The sequence below is a fragment of the Pleurodeles waltl genome, chromosome 12, assembly GCF_031143425.1.
Source record: "Pleurodeles waltl isolate 20211129_DDA chromosome 12, aPleWal1.hap1.20221129, whole genome shotgun sequence".
NCBI lineage: Eukaryota > Metazoa > Chordata > Amphibia > Caudata > Salamandridae > Pleurodeles > Pleurodeles waltl.
The window spans coordinates 328,219,067-328,241,433 of record NC_090451.1 but is presented as its reverse complement, the minus strand read 5'-3'; positions in this window follow the sequence as shown (position 1 = coordinate 328,241,433).

Here is a 22,367-nt window from a genome sequence, read left to right as displayed (position 1 = left end):
AATAACCTACAAACTTGCTGAACAGTTCCTTGTGCGCCCAGCCTTCAGGATGCAATTAAAATGTCAAGATACCTCTTTTGATTAATGTTCATGCTAGGGAGAGAGATTGGAGTTTTGTTTAGAGGCAGCTTTGACTCGCCATAAGGTAGCATAGAGTGATAATATGCCTGCTGCAAAGAACAGAACTATATTTATGTGGATAACTGAGTGGATTAGTAAAGCTAGCCTTTACAAGTGCTTTAATACAAATGAATGTACGTAAAAGGGGGGCTTTGGAGAGATGAGGGGTACATTTGCTGGGTAGTAGTGAAGGAATCCGAGGAGGTGATCATGGGAGTAGGGGCACTAAAAAAGATCGTCGCACATGGCACCACCAGTGCTAAAGCTGGCTCTGATAGCACTGTTTGCACTTTTTTAACTGTATGATCTCCATCCCCCGCCCCGCCCCCCCACACCACCACCCCTCCTACCCCCCCAGCGACTGCTTCAGCACCAGGCTACCTGTTTGGTGGCAGTGTGCTTTACACATGGATTTTTAGGGTTGGTTTGACAGTGGATTCATAAACCGTACATATTGCCAATGCTTGTTCACTTTTTTGTGCATTAAAAAACAGTACAAGGCAGGTAAAAGGAACGTGGCTGAGGGGTCAAATGTCAGTTACATCAGAAGTGTTTTCTTTCCTAATGGAAGTGGCCATACAGTAGAACTTCAAAATTCCCTGCCTCCCACAAAGGCGTTCATGGTTGCACTTAGGTGGGCAGGTGTCCACAAAAGGACACCGAGCAGAAATAACGGCATTTACATCTACGTAAACGAACACCACGACAGCTGAAATAGTTACTCCCGGGCAGGGCTTGTGGAGTGGGCGGATCAAGATGTGGTTTGTCTTGTGAGTCTGTGGGCATCCACAAACTCCATTTAATAGGTAATATGTTTTCCTTATTTATTCCTCATGGTGAAAAAAACAATAATAAAAAATAAAATATGTAATTGGACAGCGAGGTTACTTTTCTCCAATGCGAAATTGTACCGTGTGTATAATTCCGCATTTGGCAAATAGCAATATTTAAAATGCGGTATATCATTACCAAAAGCACGCTCGAGACCTGGCACTAGCGCAGTTTTCCACGCATGCTACAGGCCATGACTCTTATTTGCACTTACAAAAAAGAAGAAATCGCACGTATTCGAAGGAGTAGTGCTGCAAGTGCGGATTTACCACCTTCTTTTGTGAATGAGGCCCATTGTGGAAAGTTTTTTTTCTGATTTAACACATAGGTACAGTAAGGAGAACAGTAAAGGAGATATTAATGTCTAAAGAGCACCTGACCATCAGCTGTATCCTGTGACAATAAGCTTAATGAGAAAAATTCTTTGTTTTTTTCTCATACATTAAAGGTGCCTTAACGCTTATAAGAAGACATGCCTTCAGGGAGTATAAGGAATGAATTGTCGCTTTAAAACAATACTGCCTTTAACGACATATGTAATAATACAAACAAAAATTGAAAATACATTTGCAGTTCTGAAGGTCTTCCGCAAGTGGGCCTAGTTTTGTTTTTACTTTTCTCGTCCTCTGTATAATGAAGCATCGTTTCTTGAAAGTTCATAATTCTTCTCAATGCCGTGAACGACGCCATTTTAAACATGTAGCTCAGTCTTTATGTGTCACAGTTTTCTGCAACAGAGGAATGGATGCAAAGAGTGAAATACACGAGATGCCTTCCGGAGAGTCAGCACTGCAGTGACCTACTACTACCTGAAATCCAAAACTAAAAATGCATCTTTCACTGTGAAATGTCTATTTTGAGTGCACAGATTTGCTGATGCATATGAAAAGTTCCAGATGGTTCGCCTGGAAAAGTAATCCCTCAACTACACAAGTGCAACCACCAGTGGCAGCTGCTGCTCAACGAAGGGGGCGGGGCACAGAGGCTGGAAAAAAAAAAAGCTTACCTTTGGGGAGACGCGTTCGTCTCCCCTCCATTCTTGTCCTCCTCTTCTGGCTGCCTACAGGCTCCCAGCCAATCATTATGCTGCTGACACCAGCATGACAGCAGCGTCCTGATTGGTCTGAGTGGCCTGCTTCGCCACTAAGATTGGGAGTGCGAGCCTGTGCATGTTCTCCACTCGGCTGTCCAACACAACCGGGTTGAGAACACGTAAAGTGCGATTGTTTGTTTGGACGACCCAACACGGCTGGCCAAACAGACATGCACACTTTGTGCTGCAAAACTCCTCCTACAGCCCTCCTCTGACCTCCCTCCCTTCAACCCAGCCCCACCCCTTACTCCCAGGAAAAATAAAACGAAAATAACATCATGTTATTATCACTTTATTTTTCCTTTCCCCACAATCCAGCGGGGCGAAGCTCCTCTGCCTTAGCGCAGGAGCCGCCCCTGGCAACCACTGGAACCATCGGGGACTGCAAGCTAATGCACATCGACTATGTTCCTGGGATGCCACCAGTTTGAGAGGTCCCTGCTTACCTTGCATTACCTCCTACTACTTCCATCGCTTGCAGCCATTACACATGCGGCCCTCCTTCCACCCCAGACACCAATCCCACGTAGTATTAACCAATAATAAGCCCTCCCCCAGGCACACCTCTTGTCCCATGATTCTCAGCAGAGACTACTAATTTAGCTAAAATTTACAATGGTAATATTTTGGTACTGGGCAAAATCACTCACTGCGAATTTTACCAGCTCAAAAATCTTTTTCGCAATGAGCTCAGATGCGTGTGATTCTGTGCAGCAGTATTGTGAGGTTGACTGAAAACAGTAACTTAGAGGTGAAATTTAGGCCTCAGCGATTTTTTTTATTTGGAAAACATAATCTGCCCCAAATACCCACAATTGGGTTACTTTTGTAATATCTGTTGTCTCCTTCAGCTGCTTTATCACCTGCAGAAGACTGGTTCGAACAGAAACTTTCGCGTGGAGAACGTGAAACTGGATATGCTGCTGCAGCATGAGCAACATTCGCCTTGTTTCTTTAGAATCTGCAATGAAAATACATTGAGCAGGTATCTCATAAGACTTTTGTAACCAAGGGTGAACCTCATACAATAGGCATACAGATGAACCACAAGCACACTTACATAATTCATATTTTTTCACGGGGATTACATGCTATCTTGCAAAATGATGAAACTTGGTCCAGGCCTGAAACCTCAGATTGCAAACCACACCACTCCTCCTGGTCGATGCTGTCGCCAAGGCTTTCATATGCACTTATAAAAACACATTGCGTAGCTGGTTCGCTTTGCTGTGAAAGAAAAAAAAATCTGGACATTCACCAAGAAGACGTTTTGCCAGCCCATACAATTCGCCTTTGTTGCTTTGACAATAGATTGACTGGCACATTTGAAATGCAAGCGCATCTTTTATGCCTCTGTTCACCCTTTGAGCTGATGCACATGCACAATGGGAAGCAGCTGGGACAGGCAAACATTCGAGTTTGTATTTTGAAAGCAGCAAAAAATCTGATCATTGAAGCCAGATCTATTTCTTGCCTCGGGGTAGTCAGCATTTGAAAAATACTATCCATATTTTTTAATCAAAGATTCCAGATTTATTAATGTGCAGCTGGTCTTTTGTGCACATCTCTTCCCCGCTCCCTTTGGGTATGTGCTATGGCAGTCGCGCTAGCGTTATTTCATGTTGCATACTGCTCGGTAGTAGAATCCAGTGACACCCAGATTTAATATATATCATGCAGACAATCCAACTCTTTATTATAAGGGCGGTGTGAAGTGTGGGGGAGGGGTGCATGAGAAATTGAATTTCCAGGACAAAAGAAGGTATTGCAGTGACAAGTTAATTTCATGCACCTGTGATGTTTCGGCCATCACGAAAAACTCACAATCTATTCCCCGCGGTGGACAGTGCCTGAAACATGTCATTCTTTCGTTGAAAAAAATGTTTGAGCAAATTTATTTTGATCTTCAGTGAGATTAAACTTTCCCCGCATTCGCACGGTAGCGGAGGCAGGGCTGTTCATTAGTGGGGGATTGGCCATGTCAATTTCCATTGACTGTTGGCTAAAGGGATCACTTTATCATCATTTGTCTGCAGTAGAGACAGATTTTATTCGGCCTTGATTCCTCTTGGGCCATAGCTGTCATAACTTCATTGGTTTTAGAGCATAGGCTCAGGTTTCAGAGTTCCCTTAGGTAATTGTCTAATTGATCTAGTTTGCCTTAATATCTGTAACAAGCAAAATCCAAAGAAAGGCAGGGGCTAAAAAGGGAAAATATTTTTTGGTGCAGCTTGACGACTTTCTGAATACGGTACTGTTTTTTTAATCAATAGAAAATGACATTGAATCCTTCTTTAAAATATTACTGGGTCATAGCTCAGCTCTTGGAGGTTTAAAGCTAAGATGAATATTTCTTTGTTTTTCTTATAAAGACACAACGATTTCCTGATGTATACAAAACATAAAAATGATAGGTGTTTGCAGACAAATCTCTTAAAAATCAGAACACAAATACCAACTTTATGTTCTTAAGTTTTCAAAAAGTTCAAGCAACAGTAGACTTTCAGGTAAAAAGCAAATCTGTTAACAGTAGATCCAACTTATGAAATAGTGCTTAGTGATGCACATCATTTCAATGATTAAAGTTAAGTGAGAAATGTGGCACTTCACCAATTGGAAGAGGCATGTTGAGTTGGACTAGGATCTTGTCTATGTAACCTAGCTATGTTCACAAAGTAAACATTGTTTTTGCTGAATGTGATTAACTCTTGTGGGGACATATTTCTTTTTTTTTTTGTTTATACATGTTTTATTGAGAAAAAGAAAGTTGGCATACAAGTATAAGCAACTGTTGTTTGGATCAAGAAAACCAGATTAACACAAACATCACAAACTTGAATGTTTTTCAAAATCTAAAATTCAACACAAGCTATAAACCCTCCAAGACCTTATGCTGCAAATGTGTGCTTTAGGCAGGAAAGGTAAGAGGAGGGAGGGAGGGAGTGAGAGAGTGAGAGAGTGAGAGAGAGAGAGAGAGAGAGAGAGAGAGAGAGAGAGAGAGAGAGAGAGAGAGAGAGAGAGAGAGAGAGAGAGAGAGAGAGAGAGAGAGAGATACTGACAAAGAAGCAATACTCTGTATGTAGAAACAAAAATCACTCGGGATAACTGGCAGTCTAAATACCTCTCAAGTCCCACAGTCCTCATTCTCTAGCCTATTGTGGGTACTGACACAGAAAGAACTGCACATTATCAATGTACAACTCGTGAGATAAGGATATACTGATGTGGCATTGATCTTATCGACCTGCTGTTGTGCTTTGAGCTCAAGAAGACACATTGTGGTGAGGGGTCAGGAAACGTAATTGTTTATCCACCAACAGTTACCCAAATCATGGCCGTCGGGCACAGGAAGGTATCACAGCACAAGGAAATCATCCATTTTTATGTTGAGCATAGCAGCGCGCAAGCCCTGCTTTTCCAACATGTTGGTATCTATGTGGGCTTTTAACCGGGCCCACCGCATGCCCATCACTATCACTTGTTCATGGGCTTGCCTTTCAAAAATCCTTTGTTATCATTGGTAAATGCTTTATGTTTGTTCCTCCTTAGGGATGTGTTGTTACAGCCTTGGCCATCGACCCTGTTATGTGGATAATTGCACTTTTGCTGATAAATTTGACTGCGAGCTAACTTCGTTTTCCTTTTTGTTTCTCTCCTTCATGATCACCCTCATGGCGGCTGTGGTGCTTTGAATCAGCTTGCTTATGTCAACTGCTTTACTTTTTATTTTCAGTTTGTGCGGCAAGAAAAGTCCAGTTAGGAATTTACAATACTAATAGCTCTAACTCGAGCAAACGCAAGACCCATTGCATTGCAAATGCTTGCTAACGACTTGCAAGCCTTGTCTCCTCATAGGGTTAGCATGACTCTGGTCAGAAAGATGTAGATCTTCACCTAGTTGAACTTTACACCTCTCTTTCTAGCTGGAGCTCTGGTTATCAGCTCACACTTTCAGGTTCAGCTCATCCATCTGTTTGTACTCCATTGTTCTTGCTGGAGAGGTTTCTTGTCAGAATTTGAGACACCTATTATTTGAACTGGAATGTCCATAGCCTCCTCAAACAACTCATTTTCCAGAAAGTGCTGGACGTCTGCTTGAAGAGCTTCTTTGTCGGTGAAGCATGACATCCCCAAGATGCAATTGAGTCCCTCAGGTGTGGCAGGAGCACCACTGATTTAGGCCAGACACATGGTCTCTAGAGGATGATCCAGTACCCTGTGGTAATGTTTTGACAAAGAAAGGGCTAACACAACTCAGTTACACAAGAGTGTGTTACTGAAGAGTTGCCAGTAGCTTAATATAGCTTTATAGCCCATTGTAGCAAGCTACACCGGCCATTAAAGGCCTGCTCCAGCGTTAAAGGCCTTCGGCTTTAGCCTTTAACCAGAGAGCAGGCCTTTAATGGCGGTATAGCCCAGCTACAGTGGACCATAAAGCTATTAGAAGATTCTGCCCCATCAGGGCAGAATGTTCTAATTAGTAAAACAAAGGCCTCATGGAGCCCGAGCGGGTTGAAATCCCCTCAGGCTCTGTGAGGCCTTTGTTCACAGCTGTTGCTGAGAAAGACAAACATTTGAATGTTAGAGCTTCAGGATTATACCAGCCATTAGAAGCTACTCCATTGTCTCCAAGGGAGTGCTCAACATTCTAATGTTCTAATGTAGCCCGCCATAGTAGGGTATACTGTCCATTAAAGGCCCGCTCCATCATTGAAATCCCCTGGGGCTCCTGGAGGCCTTTGTTCACAGCAACAGCTGTGAAAGGCATACATTGGAATGTATATGCTCTGGGTTTCTACCAGCCATTAGAAGACGGGAGCACTCCATTGTCTCCAGGTGAGGGCCTTTAACAAGGAAGCAGGGCTTTAATTGCTGGGATAGCCAAGCTACTAAGATCTGTAAGGCTATTAGAACGTTCTGCCACTAGAGGGCAGAATGTTCTAATAAATAAAACAAAGACATCATGGAGCCCGAGGTGAATACCAGCCAGCAAAAGCCCAGAACACTCCATTGTCTTCAGTGGAGCTTCCAACATTCCAATGTTCAAATCATGAGTAGGACCCTCCACAGAGTAGTAACTAAGTGCAACTTTAGCAACACAAAAGGATGATGGACGGAGCGTTGAAACTTTTCAAACACTCATCCCCAGTCATAGATCTGGGTTTAATCCATTGTTCTTTTGCTCACCATGCCACCCCAGTTTGAGCCCAACCATATGCAAATCAGCCTTGACCCTGTTCCCCATGGGAACAGTCCAGCCCAAACTGCCAAGCCAGGTTCTCCATGGACCAGAAACAAACATCCTAGGACCGGTTTCAGGGTATCACCCTTCATCAGCTAGGCTAGCTTGAATCCAGTGGTGCAGTGTGCAAGAAACCCACGTCTGGGCATATCCTTCCCACTTAAGGCAACTTTAGCAACACAAAAGGATGATGGACGGAGCGTTGAAACATTTCAAACACTCACCCCCAGTCACAGATCTGGGTTTAATTCATTGTTCTTTTGGCCACTATGCCACATCTGTTTGAACCCAGCCATATGCAAATCAGTCTTGACCCTGTTCCCCATGGGAACAGTCCAGCCCAAACTGCAAAGCCAGGTTCTCGCTGGACCAGAAACAAGCATCCTAGGACCGGTTTCAGGGTATCACCCTTCATTAGCTAGGCTAGCTTGAATCCAGTGACACAGTGAGCAAGGGACCCACGTCTGGGCATACCCTTCCTATTTAGGGCAACTTTAGCAACACAAAAGGATGATGGACGGAGTGTTGAAACTTTTCAAACACTCTACCCCAGTCACAGATCTGGGTTTAATCCATTGTTCTTTTGCTCACCATGCCACCCCAGTTTGAACCCAGCCATATGCAAATCAGTCTTGACCCTGTTCCCCTTGGGAACAGTCCAGCCTGAACTGCCAAGCCAGGTTCTCCCTGGACCAGAAATAAGCATCCTAGGACCGGTTTCAGGGTTTCACACTTCATCAGCCAGGCTAGCTTGAATCCAGTGGCACAGTGAGCAAGGTACCCACGTCTGGGCATACCCTTCCCATTTAGGGCAACTTTAACCACACAAAAGGATGATGGACTGAGCATTGAAACTTTTCAAACACTCACCCCCAGTAACAGATCTGGGTTTAATCCATCATTCTTTTGCTCACCATACCACCGCAGTTTGAACCCAGCCACATGCAAATCAGTCTTGACCCTGTTTCCCATGGGAACAGTCCAGCCCGAACTGCCAAGCCAGGTTCTCCCTGGACCGGAAACAAGCATCCTAGGACCGGTTTCAGGGTATCACCCTTCATCAGCTAGGCTAGCTTGAATCCAGTGTCACAGTGAGCAAGGGACCCACGTCTGGGCATACCCTTCCCACTTAAGGCAACTTTAGCAACACAAAAGGATGATGGACGGAGCGTTGAAACATTTCCAACACTCACCCCCAGTCACAGATCTGGGTTTAATTCATTGTTCTTTTGGCCACCATGCCACACCTGTTTGAACCCAGCCATATGCAAATCAGTCTTGACCCTGTTCCCCATGGGAACAGTCCAGCCCAAACTGCCAAGCCAGGTTCTCGCTGGACCAGAAACAAGCATCCTAGGACCGGTTTCAGGGTATCACCCTTCATTAGCTAGGCTAGCTTGAATCCAGTGACACAGTGAGCAAGGGACCCACGTCTGGGCATACCCTTCCTATTTAGGGCAACTTTAGCAACACAAAAGGATGATGGACGGAGTGTTGAAACTTTTCAAACACTCTACCCCAGTCACAGATCTGGGTTTAATCCATTGTTCTTTTGCTCACCATGCCACCCCAGTTTGAACCCAGCCATATGCAAATCAGTCTTGACCCTGTTCCCCATGGGAACAGTCCAGCCTGAACTGCCAAGCCAGGTTCTCCCTGGACCAGAAATAAGCATCCAGGACCGGTTTCAGGGTTTCACCCTTCATCAGCCATGCTAGCTTGAATCCAGTGGCACAGTGAGCAAGGTACCCACGTCTGGGCATACCCTTCCCATTTAGGGCAACTTTAACCACACAAAAGGATGATGGACTGAGCATTGAAACTTTTCAAACACTCACCCCCAGTAACAGATCTGGGTTTAATCCATCATTCTTTTGCTCACCATACCACCGCAGTTTGAACCCAACCATATGCAAATCAGTCTTGACCCTGTTTCCCATGGGAACAGTCCAGCCCGAACTGCCAAGCCAGGTTCTCCCTGGACCGGAAACAAACATCCTAGGACCGGTTTCAGGGTATCACCCTTCATCAGCTAGGCTAGCTTGAATCCAGTGGCACAGTGAGCAAGGGACCCACGTCTGGGCATACCCTTCCCACTTTGGGCAACTTTAGCAACACAAAAGGATGATGGACAGAGTGTTGAAACTTTTCAAACACTCACCCCCAGTCACAGATCTGGGTTTAATCCATTGTTCTTTTGCTCACCATGCCACCCCAGTTTGAACCCAGCCACATGCAAAACAGTCTTGACCCTGTTCCCCATGGGAACAGTCCAGTCCGAATTGCCAAGCCAGGTTCTCCCTGGACCAGAAACAAGCATCCTAGGACCAGTTCCAGAGGATCACCCTTCATCAGCCAGGCTAGCTTGAATCCAGTGGCACAGTGAGCAAGGGACCCACGTCTGGGCATACCCTTCCCACTTAGAGCAACTTTAGCAACACAAAAGGATGATGGACTGAGGATTGAAACTTTTCAAACACTCACCCAGTTTAGCAAAACCCGTATCTGTGACTGGGGGTGAGTGTTTGCATTGTTCAGCACTCCAGTCATCATCCTTTTGCGTTGCTAAGAATGCTTGTGACCTTCTTAAACCACATAATGTGCCTCAGCACTCAATGCCAACAGGTTAAAGAAGTTCAGGTGCACTCTGGGATTCTTTTAGGAACTGAGGTACCATATAGGATTGCGTCAATGGTCCTAGTCTGTAGGACATCCCTCTCGAGTTTATATGTCTGGTCCTGGAAGTCCCCATGAATCCAGTCATTTGTGATCACTAACTGCGAGGCCCAAACGGAGGTCTGTTACTCCTAACCCGCCATCATATGGAGCTTATTTACACTTGACAACCTACCTTCGGATTGGGACTCTGCTCATAGGACCTTACTGAGCATAGCATTATTGTCATTGAAGAGGGTATAGTGAAACGTTAAAGGGAATGGAGTACATAGAGATACCTAGAGAGTGTTATCATGTTAAAAAGGGCTCCAATGTCCATAATCTTAAGGTGAAGCTTATCCCAGGCCATCATGTCCCATTTAGTGTGCATCAAATATGGAGCGGTTTTAAGCACCCAGGTCTCCTACAGGCCCTTGGTCATATGGATACCCCAGTATGTAAAAGGAAAGTCTGTGCTCCCCAATTGTGCACTTGCTGGGAATTAGGGCGTGTTTGGGATGTACTGTAATTTTTGTGTGACTAATACAATAATGCAAAGCCCAGAGGCATCACATACATGGAGCATCCCCAGCATTCGTGGCAGGAAGTGGGAAGAGATAGGACATCCTTGCTTGTCTCTCTCTCTATCACGAACAGGGAGGGCAATACAACAATATACCATTAGCTTCCACTTGCGCCTAGGGAGCATGATAAACAGTCTTAACATAGTAGAGATACCGTTCTCCACAGTTTATTCGCTTCAGGATCTAGAAAATAAAGGGTAGGTGTACTGAGCCAAAAGCCTTCTCAAACTTTATTCAGTTCAGCCGCACTGGCCATGACCAGCTGGAATTGCCATATGCAATGTTGGGTACCATGGAGTCGCATAAAGCCATTTTGATCATAATGATTCAGAGCTCTAATTATGCGTGTCAGCACAATGGCCAGTATCTTTGCCAGGATCTTCACTTTTGAGCTAAGCAATGAGAGGGGTCTATAAGCCACGTATTCAGTCAGGTATTACCCCTGTTTCAGGATAAAAACAGTCTTGGCACCCCTCAAGTCAACTGGATGTTGTTCCACAGATAGGGTCTCCTTGCATAATTCCAATTCCAAAAGATGTGGAGCCAGTATAGATGAATATTCCTTAAAGAAATTGGTCAGAGAACCATTCAGCCCAGAGTCCTGCTGCTGTTCAAAGCAGATATCACTTCTTGAACCTCTTCAAGGGTCAGAGAGGTGTTGAGATCACCTCTCTGCTGTGACCCAAATGACTTTAGTGGTAGGTCAAGAGGAACTGAGAAAGTTGCTCAGCGGGTAGGCTGACACAAGCTGTATAGATTGAGGCACAATAAGCAGTGCAGGCATTGGCTCTGCATGTGACATCCCACATCAAGGTGTTGCTATCTGCGGGATTAGGCGGAGTTCCAGATCACATGTTGCCAGTGAGTAAAATAACTTGCTTGACTTGTCACCTCATTTGTAAATTTGGTGCAGAGTAGCTAGCCAAGTGAATTTAGCTGCCCAGAGCATCAGCTGTTTAAATTCCTCCACCAGGACATTCAGCTGCTAGAGTCATGAGCTCCATTTCGCCCAGTGGCTTAATTTGTCAAGGTCATGGGTTTGCTGCTCCGGGCCCTCTGCAGCTCTGCTCTCTTCCCTACTGGCCCCCGTAAGTAAGGCCTTAATGTTGCCTTGGGTGACTGCATTGAAAGCTTCCCAAATTACGCCTTCTGATTTCACCGACCCAACATCTGTATTAAAATAGGGAACATTTCCTCCTGTAGTCTGTCAACAAACCCTCTGTCGCTGAGCCACCAAGTGTTGAAACACTATCGCCGGACCCCAAAAATGGTCCAGCTCCATAAGAGAGCTCAACAAGGAAGTGACTGCATAGATTCCATGGGAGAACGGGCATCTGCCTCACCCCTATCATATCAGTAGCAGGCATAAAATAATAATCCAAGCAAGAGAAGGTGTGTAAGTATGAAAAAAGGTGTATTACCCCTCAGCGAGTACCATCACATAGGCCCATGAAAGGAGCCTATGTTGAAAGGGGGGTTACCTAGGTGTTCACCTACCACTAAGGGTGTCAAAGGTTAGGTCCTAGATGATACTGAAGTCCTTGGCTACCAACAGTCTGCCATTCAGGCTTAACATCAATTGGTTGGAAAATTCAGTTATGGAGCAGTCCACCAAGTGCAAAGGAATATATGAATCCATGAATGACCAGGTGTTGTCGTCTAGCATGCTGTAATCCACAAAATGCCCAAGTCAATCTGTGTGAACCCTGAACACAACCAAGGGAAAAGACCTACTGAGGATAGCCATGCCCTTCATCCCTATGGTGTACCCGGTGTTGTAGACGCATGTGTAGACATTTCAATTTAAGAAATAGCAGTTATTGCCCATGAAACGAGTTTCCAGAAATTGGAGGATGTTTGGGCTAATTGTTTGTCATAAGATAGTACTATAGTTCTCTTAAACTGATCATTAAGACTAGGGCTGGGAGTAATTTGAATTAGACCAGTGGGGGTCGGAATCCCCATGGCGGCGCAGCAAGCTGCGCCGCCATGGAGGATTCCCCAGGGCAGCGGAAAACCGGCGGTACACCGCCGGTTTTCCGTTTCTGACCGCGGCTGAACCGCCGCGGTCAGAATGCCCTTGGGAGCACCGCCAGCCTGTTGGCGGTGCTCCCGCGGTCCCCGGCCCTGGCGGTCCATGACCGCCTAAATATCCTATCTAGCCTCACATTTATGTCTGGTACAGGTGTGTAGAATGAATACTCCTTCATCTTTGGGTTAAAGAAATTACAAAATTCAACTAAACTCCAGTTTTGGATCCATTCTCTAAGTGCCTGAGCTCCTCTAATTACCAGTGAGGAGGAAGCAGGGGGATTGGAATTATCTTTCATCACATTTCCTCCCTGTGCCATTGGGAGGTGCACATATTTAGCCAAGAATTGAGGCTAGTCCGTATTCAGGACATATTTGTTAGCAGTCAACAAATTCTCTCCATCTAGCCATCCCACTACAATGACATGCTGCCCCTTTTTGTCTATATTCAACTCAAGCATAGTAAAGGGGACATCTGGGTGTTTCCATATATCAAAGTCCCCCCCTAGTGTAAGCCACATACCATGTATTGTATAATTGTCTTTGCCATCTGCACTTTAATGCCTACACCACTACGCCTCTGAAATGAGTCTCCTCCAACAGTACTATGTGTTTCCTGCTTTGCCTGACATATGTGTGGACCTTAATAAGGTTCAAAATGGTATTATTGCCCAGACATTCCACATGAGAAAACTGTACCTATGGAGAGTGATAGTTCTAATCAAATTAGATCCTGAGAACATCCTACCCCCATTCCATAAATATCAATAAATCTCAGTCTCCTCCCTTCATATCTCCAATACACTATATATGTGGAGGAGGTAGGGTTGAGGAAGCACAAGAGAAACAGATGAGAGGTTTAATAGTGAGGAAGAGTATAAAAGAGGAGGTAAGGTTATAGCAGAGGAGTGTGTTCCACCAGGATGATACACAGCATAAAGTAGCAATTTAGCCTCAGCATTCTTTCTAGAAATAGTGTTTAGATTTTCTGTGAAACATTTTTCAGAAAGCTAAGTCAAGCATATCTTGGATCTAGGGTTTAGCATATTACCTGTCACAAACCCTCTTACTAGTAACAGGCAGCAAAGCATCTTCAATAATGGTTTATTATGCAACTTATTTAACATTGGCAGCAAGATTCTTCTTCAGATTCACATTCATTCTAAAGAACATATCAACCCACAGACCTGATTCTTGGATGTTGTATCAACAAGTATTGATAGACTGTCATCTCACCGCAGCCCTGCCATCACTGGTCCTTGTCCAACGGCCCCGGGCTAACTTTACTGGAGTTCAATAAATTCTCAAAACATAACTATATGTCTAGTATCAACTTAATATGCAAATAGGTAAGGGATCGACAATAATGATCCCTCATTCAGGGGATTAATGTGACTGTTGGAGAAGCACTTCCCTTATTTCATCAAATAGAGAGTCCCCATAACACTATCTAAATTTAGAAATATCACAGCAGCCTCTCGCCCCCCTGAGCCCAGAGTCTGAAATCTAGACAGTATGAGTTTGACTCTTTTCTGACAGATCCCCTTGGCAATGGTTTATGAAGAAATGAATATGAGAGAAAATAATTAAGTAGTTCTCATTATCAGATTATTGAGAATGTGTACATTACGTTTTCCCCACAATCGCACATTTATCTTCCGCCATATTTCCAAATCCAAATCAACTTTGGTGAGTCATGAATATAGCACAACAGGATTAACTGAATTTGCATTGGTCAGTTATCCCTCTACTGCTGTTCATAAAAAGTGGGGGATTTCTAGAGTCTGAAATGATGTGTTGTTTCTAAGGACAAGTTCTGCATTAGAGGAATGCCCTCTTTATAGCAGCTCACTGGGAAGGCAACTGAGAGGAGGGAGGACCTCCTAACGCCCTATTGAAGAAAGTAGGAGGCCCAAGTTTAAGATGTTCCATATGATTTTCAATCTGGGTCTTCAGAAACGTGGATGTAGGATGGTGCTTACTGGAAAGTTATGCCAGCCTGGAGGTGATTCGGGTCCATAGCTGTACTGTGGGGTTGCTTACACCTGAAGTATTACCTTAGCCGGGCAGTGTGTGGATGGGCTTTGCCACAGGATCCAGCCTCTTAGCTAGTGCATTCCTTCACTGTAAATAATGAAATTGACCCATGCAAGGATTTGCACTGAAGCCACATTTGCCTGTAACTTAAAAATGAAATATAATGCTATAGCCTTTTGAAGCCCAAAATGTTGTTTTTGTCAATTCTGGTGCATCTGGTGCTTGGGTGCACAGAAGGGGGACTTGCTTCTCCCAGGCAACCTACTCAAAAGGCAAACAAAACATTAAACTCATAGTGCATAGTTTTATTGTGTGGTCTGACTGGATATTTTTACTTTTTATATAGAATCTGGAATTTCCCCTTACTGATTTAAAACTTGGATGTTATCATAAGGAATTGGGTGTTGTCAGATAAAGGAAACCCAGGGACAGTTGAAGTTCAAAATAGAATTCCTGCCCTCCTCCATTTTGTGTTCTTCGTTTTCCCTGCTAGGAAGAGATCCTCGAGGCCTTGATGTTTCTGCTTCAGTGACTGGTCAAAGGTATTAATCGCCACAAACATATCCAGCACCTGCTTTCTATGGGGTAAGGAGGTCCTACCAGAGAAGCAATGAACTAAGGAAATGCAGTTTTAATTAAAAGCAGGGAGAACAGACTTCAGGCCTAGGGTGTCCCTTAATGATTTTTAGGTCGAGCACGCAAGCGCTGTGACCTGTTGCAATTTATCTGTGGGCTTTAAACCAAGCACATCACTATTATTCGTTCATGGCCTTGCCTTTCAAAAATCCTTTGTTATCATTGGTAAATGCTTTAGGTTTGTCCCTCCTTGGGGCAGTTTTGTTACTGCCTTGGCCATCCGCCCTGTTACACGGATAATTGCACATTTGCCGATACGTTTGACTGTGAGCAAAGGTCTTTTTCCTGTTGTGTCTCTCCTTTGCGCTCATGCTCATGTCAGACGAGGATTTTTGAATCGGCATGCTTATGTTAACTGTTTTAATTTTAATTTTCTATTTATGTGGCAAAAAAAGTCCAGTTAGAGATTTACAACGCTTATAGCTCTAACTCGAGCAAAGGCGTGACCCATTACATTGCAAATGCTTGTTTTTTTTTAATGAGGAATGACCGTAAATAGCCAACAACCTTGGCTGTAAAACGTTGTATAAAGCTGAGCTGCCCTTAGCGCAGTTCAATATGCCACGGTTATTGATAACGATGCTGCCTAAACGTTTGACAAATCAAGAATACCAGAGCTGCCATTCTATTTTAAAAAGAGGTTAGAACTTCTTTCATAAATTTCTCTGGACAAATATGGCAACAACTCAAAAGGCAAATCTCGGAGTGTATTGTGGATGCTGAAGTGCACTGTTAGCCTTAGATAAGCAGAATGCAAAAAAACACTCCCCGGCACACAGGGCAATGTCAGACCTAGAATTATTATATTCCTATTTTGGAGTCAGGAAAAAACTTATGAGTGCACTTCAGGTGTCTCTGCCTTTCAAGGTTATACTGATATGAGGGAGACGTATATTCCTAATCTGCATACCAATACATTGCAAATGCAAAAGAGGTGCTTGCCATTGGACGGGGCGGCGATAAGGTCTCCAGGCTGTTGAATTTCTTGTGTTGCACTTGTTTTATCGTATGATTTCTTAAGCTAAGAATGAATATGTAAATTTTCTTGCCACTGACTTGTTTCAAAATAATGGACATTACACTTACACTGCGGCAATCCAGTGCAAAATTGATTAATATTTGTTTTCAAAATGACATGCGATGATGTATGGATCCTTTTACAACTTAAATTAATACCTTAAAGAGATGAATAGCCTCTACAAAGGATGTTAAAGTTCAAACAGGCGCATTTGCATATTTATATTACAAGCAACTGATAATAATTGTCAAAACAGATTGTAATGTGGTTCGTTTTTCATTTTAATCTGGCTGTACGAGAGTGGACGACCTCATTAACTTCAGGGAACCAGTACTGTGCTATCATTCCCAGTTAAAGAGTCCTGCATTGAATTTATGAATTACAGGGACAGCGCTATGGCAGCCAGTGGCATATGTTGCTTAAACTATAGGCCATTCATTGACACATATGTTTAATGCCAAAAATAAGATGTGTTGCTGGTTTTATGAGATTCCCCTCGGCTTCGATATAAATACATCCTAGAAGTCGGGTAGCGTTAAAAAATAATATTACATTGAAAATGGATGTAAGCGGCGCGCATTTGTAGTTTTGCTTTTTTAGTAACAATGTTACAAGTTATTCAATTGAATAATTGCTTGTTTGTATTATTGAAGGACTCATACAAAGTGACTGCGACTATGAGTTACATAGTCCACCAGAGGGAGGTCACGGTGTTTATGTGGCTTCTGGGCAGGGCTATGTGTGGAGTATGATCTGCCATGGATTCCATAGATATACAATATACCCTAAAGATGGAACCCATATTTCGGATATGAAGCACCATAGCGTATATGTTTTCATACCGAAATGAACTTTAGAATTGTAATAATGTTAATTATTCGAGTCACTGTGTGTGTGTGTGTGTGTGTGGGGGGGGGGGGGGGTGTAGTTTAATTTTCCTTTGTTTTGCCAGTAGTGGATGTGGTTGTTTTTCTGCGTTGTGCTGTAATGTATTTCAGTGCTGTCTTTCGTGTTACTATGTTGCTCTGCAGTTGCTTGCATTGTTGGATTGCTTTGTGCTCGTTTGCTGTCTTTTGCTCTGTTTTGGTGTTGCTATGCTGCTTTCTAGTGTTGCATTTGTGTTATTGTTTTGTTGTAAATGCTAATTCCTAAGTTGTGTTGATAAATTATGTTGAGGTTGCTTATGTTGTGATGTGGTGTTGTGTTGTGCAATTGTGTTGTATTATATGTTTTGTTATGTTGTTATTGCGCTATATTCTATTGTTGTGACTACATATGTGTGTGTGTTTGTTTTCATATAGCATATGCTTAGCTGTAAAGCAACAGCACACAGTATAGAAAGGAAAAATAGGTATTTCACAAAAAGATCAAGTATGAGTTGCTTACAACCACAAGGAGTCTCTTCATCTGTGTCCCCTGGGACACAGGGTTAACTTGGTTGCTTCCAGGTTAGGGGCCAGATTTGTGAAGGATTTGTAGATTTGTGTTGCTTTTATAATGCAGACTTGACTCAAAATCCCTTGAAGTATTTAAAAAGCAGCTTGAACTGGTATTTGCGTCGGTTTGTAAGTAAAAGTAAGTATACCAGCTTGAAGCACTGCTTTGCATTACTCTGTGTCAAGGTGGTGTTCCATAGGAACTCTCCCATACAACCATTCATGGTTTTTTACACAAAACCCTATCTACAAACAATAGTAGACAGGGTTTTGTGTAAAAAATTAGTACCACTTGAAAGGGGGTGTTAAAAAGAAGATTTTTTTTTTTTTTTCTCTTAACCTTTTCCACTTTGCATACGTGTTGCAATGTACAGTAAAGTTTGTCTATGCATAGTGTTCTGTACTGGAAACATACCCTTCCAGTACAAAACCTATACTAGATTCACACAAACACCTTGGAACTATGGTGCAAAGGTGTGTGACACTCAGCAGACTGATTGTGTCCCTGCACTAAGAAGAGAGCAGGATAGTGCCATGTCTCTGTCAATATGGTACCTTCATGCGCTCTCCTTGTCACACAAACTTTGGTGTTGTACGTTTTGTAACAGGTTTGTAAATCTTGACCTAGGTGATTGCCAACTATTGTTGACATAGAGTCGCAGTTCCGTAGTGCTGAGCAGGAGAAGACCACTGGAGATCATAATTTTGTCTGCCAAAGAGGGTACAGCATTGACATAGCAGCTGTTGATATTTGGAACTTGAAAGTGATTCTGGCGTGTAATGAAAGTCACTGTACATCCTGGAGTGTGGGAGCATTCCAGATCTTCTCTGTCTCATGATGACGTTTGCTGCATCATGGAGGATGTTCTTTTGTAATATGAAGGCAAGGTTTGGGAGATCGACGGGCAGGGCACCACCACTGTCCATCTGAACAGAACCAGAGTTTGAACAGCAGTTTTCATGTCTGGTTCCAGAAGACTAGGCGTGACGTTATGGAGGAATGAGAGCTTATTTCAGGCTTTTGGAGGCATTTCATTGTGGGCCTTTATGCAAAGAAAAGGTGCAAATATAGAATCAGAAAGACTTTGCACTGTAGTTGAAATGGCGGAGGAGGTGAAACCATTGAGGCTTGCTGATGTGAATTAGTCTTGCACTTGAGCTTGTTTGTTGTAATTGGTGAACAGGGTGAACTATGTTTTTAAGGAGTTCAACTTCAAGTAGATCGTGAATGTAGTAAACACATACTTATAGGTATTTAATATCACTGCTGATTGAGACCTTCAAAAGGAGTTTTGTAGCATCTATGAACTGATGTATCATGATGTTCTTGGCTTCCATTAGCATGCCCGAGATTCAATGAAGAGGATGCAGATGATGAGTGATAGGTTGGAACTTTGGCATATGCTGCAGGTTACAGGGATCAAACATATCACAGATAACATCACAAATGACACCGTGAAAGACTTCACTGATACTATCACAGCTTAAGTTTTTTAGGGAAATGTGTATTGTTTTTATAACGCATCTTACGTTGTAATGTAAACAGCCAGTCATAACTTTTCTTCATCAAAGTTATTTTTTGTTGGTGAATATCTTTGATTTTGTTACAATATATTTTTGCCCATGACTTAATTATTCACTGGGCATATCATATTATTATTCCTGGCTCACACTGGTAATATGGAGTGGCCTTGGGTCATGCACTGCACAGAGTTCCCCCGGCTGTGGCCATGATGACTGGCCTTCACCCTGCCTCCAACCTCTGATCACGCAGTTCATGGTATTTGGCCAGGCACATCAGGCTCTGGGTGGAATACCCAGTTTGTAACTTTGGTCATACACTCACCCCACTTCACCGTCCCACAGAACCACTGATCATGGGGTTCAGGGCGGCCCAGCAAGCTTTGGATGCCTTCAACCAGCCCAGCAAGCTTTGGTAGTCCAACCCCTTTATCTAGTCTGCTGTCCGTAAAGCCTACAGTATATCCTTAACTATGCGAAGGTGCTTCTAAGTCCAGAACACATCTTTGGCCACACTTTTGCCAGTGGACCCTACATGCCTTCAAGAAATCAAGTTATTGTAACCCAGGAGATGGCCTTCCACGGTTATCTTTGTTTTTGGCAAGCTTTGAACGGACCTGGGGCCCAATGCTCCACCACTCCTGGGTACTTTCGTCTAACTCTGCATGCATTTTCCCCACTCCCATTTGCTACTGAATATAGCCTTTGGCTGTGCCCATCAGCTACTGGCTAGAAGGGCTGCCTTACCCCACTACACCTGTTCCAGTGGGCATTGGCTGCAGCCTTCTCAGAAATGGTACTCAAGTACTGGGAATAGAATGTGGCCTTTGGTCACATCAAAAGCCCAGGACTCCATCGTCATTGCTTAAAGACAGAACCTTCAATTGTGGCCAGTGAGTACTATGTGCAGAATGCGGCCTCTGACCATGCACCATTCACTGTCGGCTGGACATCGTTACTGGATACTTAACATGGCCCTTAGCCACACTCTGTAAGCATTCTCACTCCCTAAATAATGCCAAGCTGCAGTCCTCGGCCAATGACTTTTGCATTCTGTCTTATCAGTAACACCTCATGGGCATTTTTTAATGGGCTGGACTGTTCCCATTGGGAACAGGGTCAAGACTGATTTGCATATGACTGGGTCCAAACTGGGGTGGCGTGGTGGGCAAAACAAGATGGATTAAACCCAGTTGCTTGTGACTGGGGGGAAATGTTTCCATTGTTCAGTAGTCCATTCATCATCTGCTCTTTTTGCTTATCCCAGCTTGTCTTTGAGCAGAAAAGTGTTGTAAGTAACAGCTCCGCCCACCTATCAAGTCAAAGATGGTCCATCCTGCAAACACATATTCTCCTTTTGTCTCACTATCTGAGAGTAATACACAAAGACCAACTGCCAGCTATACCTAGTCATGTGACCAAGAATCAATCAATCAATCAGTTTTTGTAAATCATGGTTACTCACCCGTGAGGGTCTCAATCCGCTGGGGGGCTCATTCGAAGAGCCATGTCTTGAGGTTCTTCCTGAAGATGGTGAGCGATGGGCTTTGTCTAGGTGCTTTTACGAATGTGAGGGATGGTGGCCAAGGCCAGCTGGGCAGAGTGGAGGGATCTGGTGGGTGTGTGGAAGGAGATGCAGCGGTTCAGGTAGGCTGGTCCTGCATTGTGTATGGCCTTGTACGTGTGGGTGAGTAGCTTGAAAGTGATTCGTTTCTCGACTTGGAACCAGTGGAAGGTCCTCAGGTGTTAGGAGAGATGTTCTCAGATTGGGAGGTCCAGGATGAGTCTGGCAGCAGTGTTCTGGATGAGTTGTAGTTTTTTTTAATGTTTCTAGTCGAGGTGCTGGCGTAGAGCGCATTGTCGTAGTCCAGCTTGCTTGTGACTAAGGCGTGAGTGACTGTCCTACGGAAGTCTGTAGGGATTCATCTGAAGATTTTCCAAAGTTTGTGGAGTGTGTGCCAGCAGGAGGAGGTGACTGAGTTTACCTGGCGGGTCATGGATAGGGAGGAGTCGAGGACCAGGAAGGATCAGGCTGCATGCAGGATAGGAAGGATCAGGCTGCATGCACCACAGAGTTAGGACAAGAAAATGCTAACTTTGTACAAGAGGCATTTTCAGAATTATGACTTAAAATGAGATTTTACCATTAAAGAGGGTTTTAAATTTAAAATTTCAGTTCTTTAGACACATAACTCAACATTCTCACTTGCTCCCAGTTGAAAGTAATCACTTATTAAATGTAACATTGTAGCCCAATGTTATCCTATGGGAGAAGTAGGTCTTGCAGTAATGAGAAACAAATGTAAGAGATTTTTACTACCAGGACATGTTAAAGTTAAAACCACATGCCCAACTTTTTAAATAAACTGCAACCTGCCCTATTGGCTATTTAGGCCTAACCTAGGGGTGACTTATATGTATTAAAAATGAAGGTTTAGTCTTGGCAAAAGGTTTATTTTACTAGGTCAAAATGGGAGTTTAAAACCGCACACAAAATAGTAATAGCAGGCATGAGACAAGTTTAAAATGCATACTTAAGTGAGTGCCATAGTCAGTGCTACAGGCCCATTAGTAGCATTTATTTTAGGCTTTGTATTACCCCTGTCAGCCCTAGGGTGGTCTTCCCCCAAACGTTTTGCCTGCTGGTCTCATATTTTTGCTGATTCTTTTTTTTGGCCTTAGGACTCTGAGGCCCATATTTATACTTTTTTACGCAAAACTGCGCTAACGCAGTTTTGCGTCAAAAAAATTAGCGCCGGCTAACGCCATTCTGAAGCGCCATGCGGGCGCCGTATTTATTCAATGGCGTTAGCCGACGTTAGCCGGCGTTAGCCGCCGGCGCCATCTGGTGTGCGTTAAAAAAAACGACGTACACCAGGCAGCGCCGGCGTAGGGGGATATGGGGCTTGGGCGTCAAGAAATGGGGCAAGTCAGGTTGAGGCAATTTTTTCGCCTCAACCCGATTTGCGCTATTTTGTTTCACTCCCAACCCCCATAGAAATTACTCCTGTCTTAGCGAAGACAGGAGTCATGCCCCCTTGCCCAATGGCCATGCCCAGGGGACTTCTGTCCCCTGGGCATGGTCATTGGGCATAGTGGCATGTAGGGGGGCACAAATCAGGCCCCCCTATGCCACAATTTGTTTTTAAAAAAAACACTTACC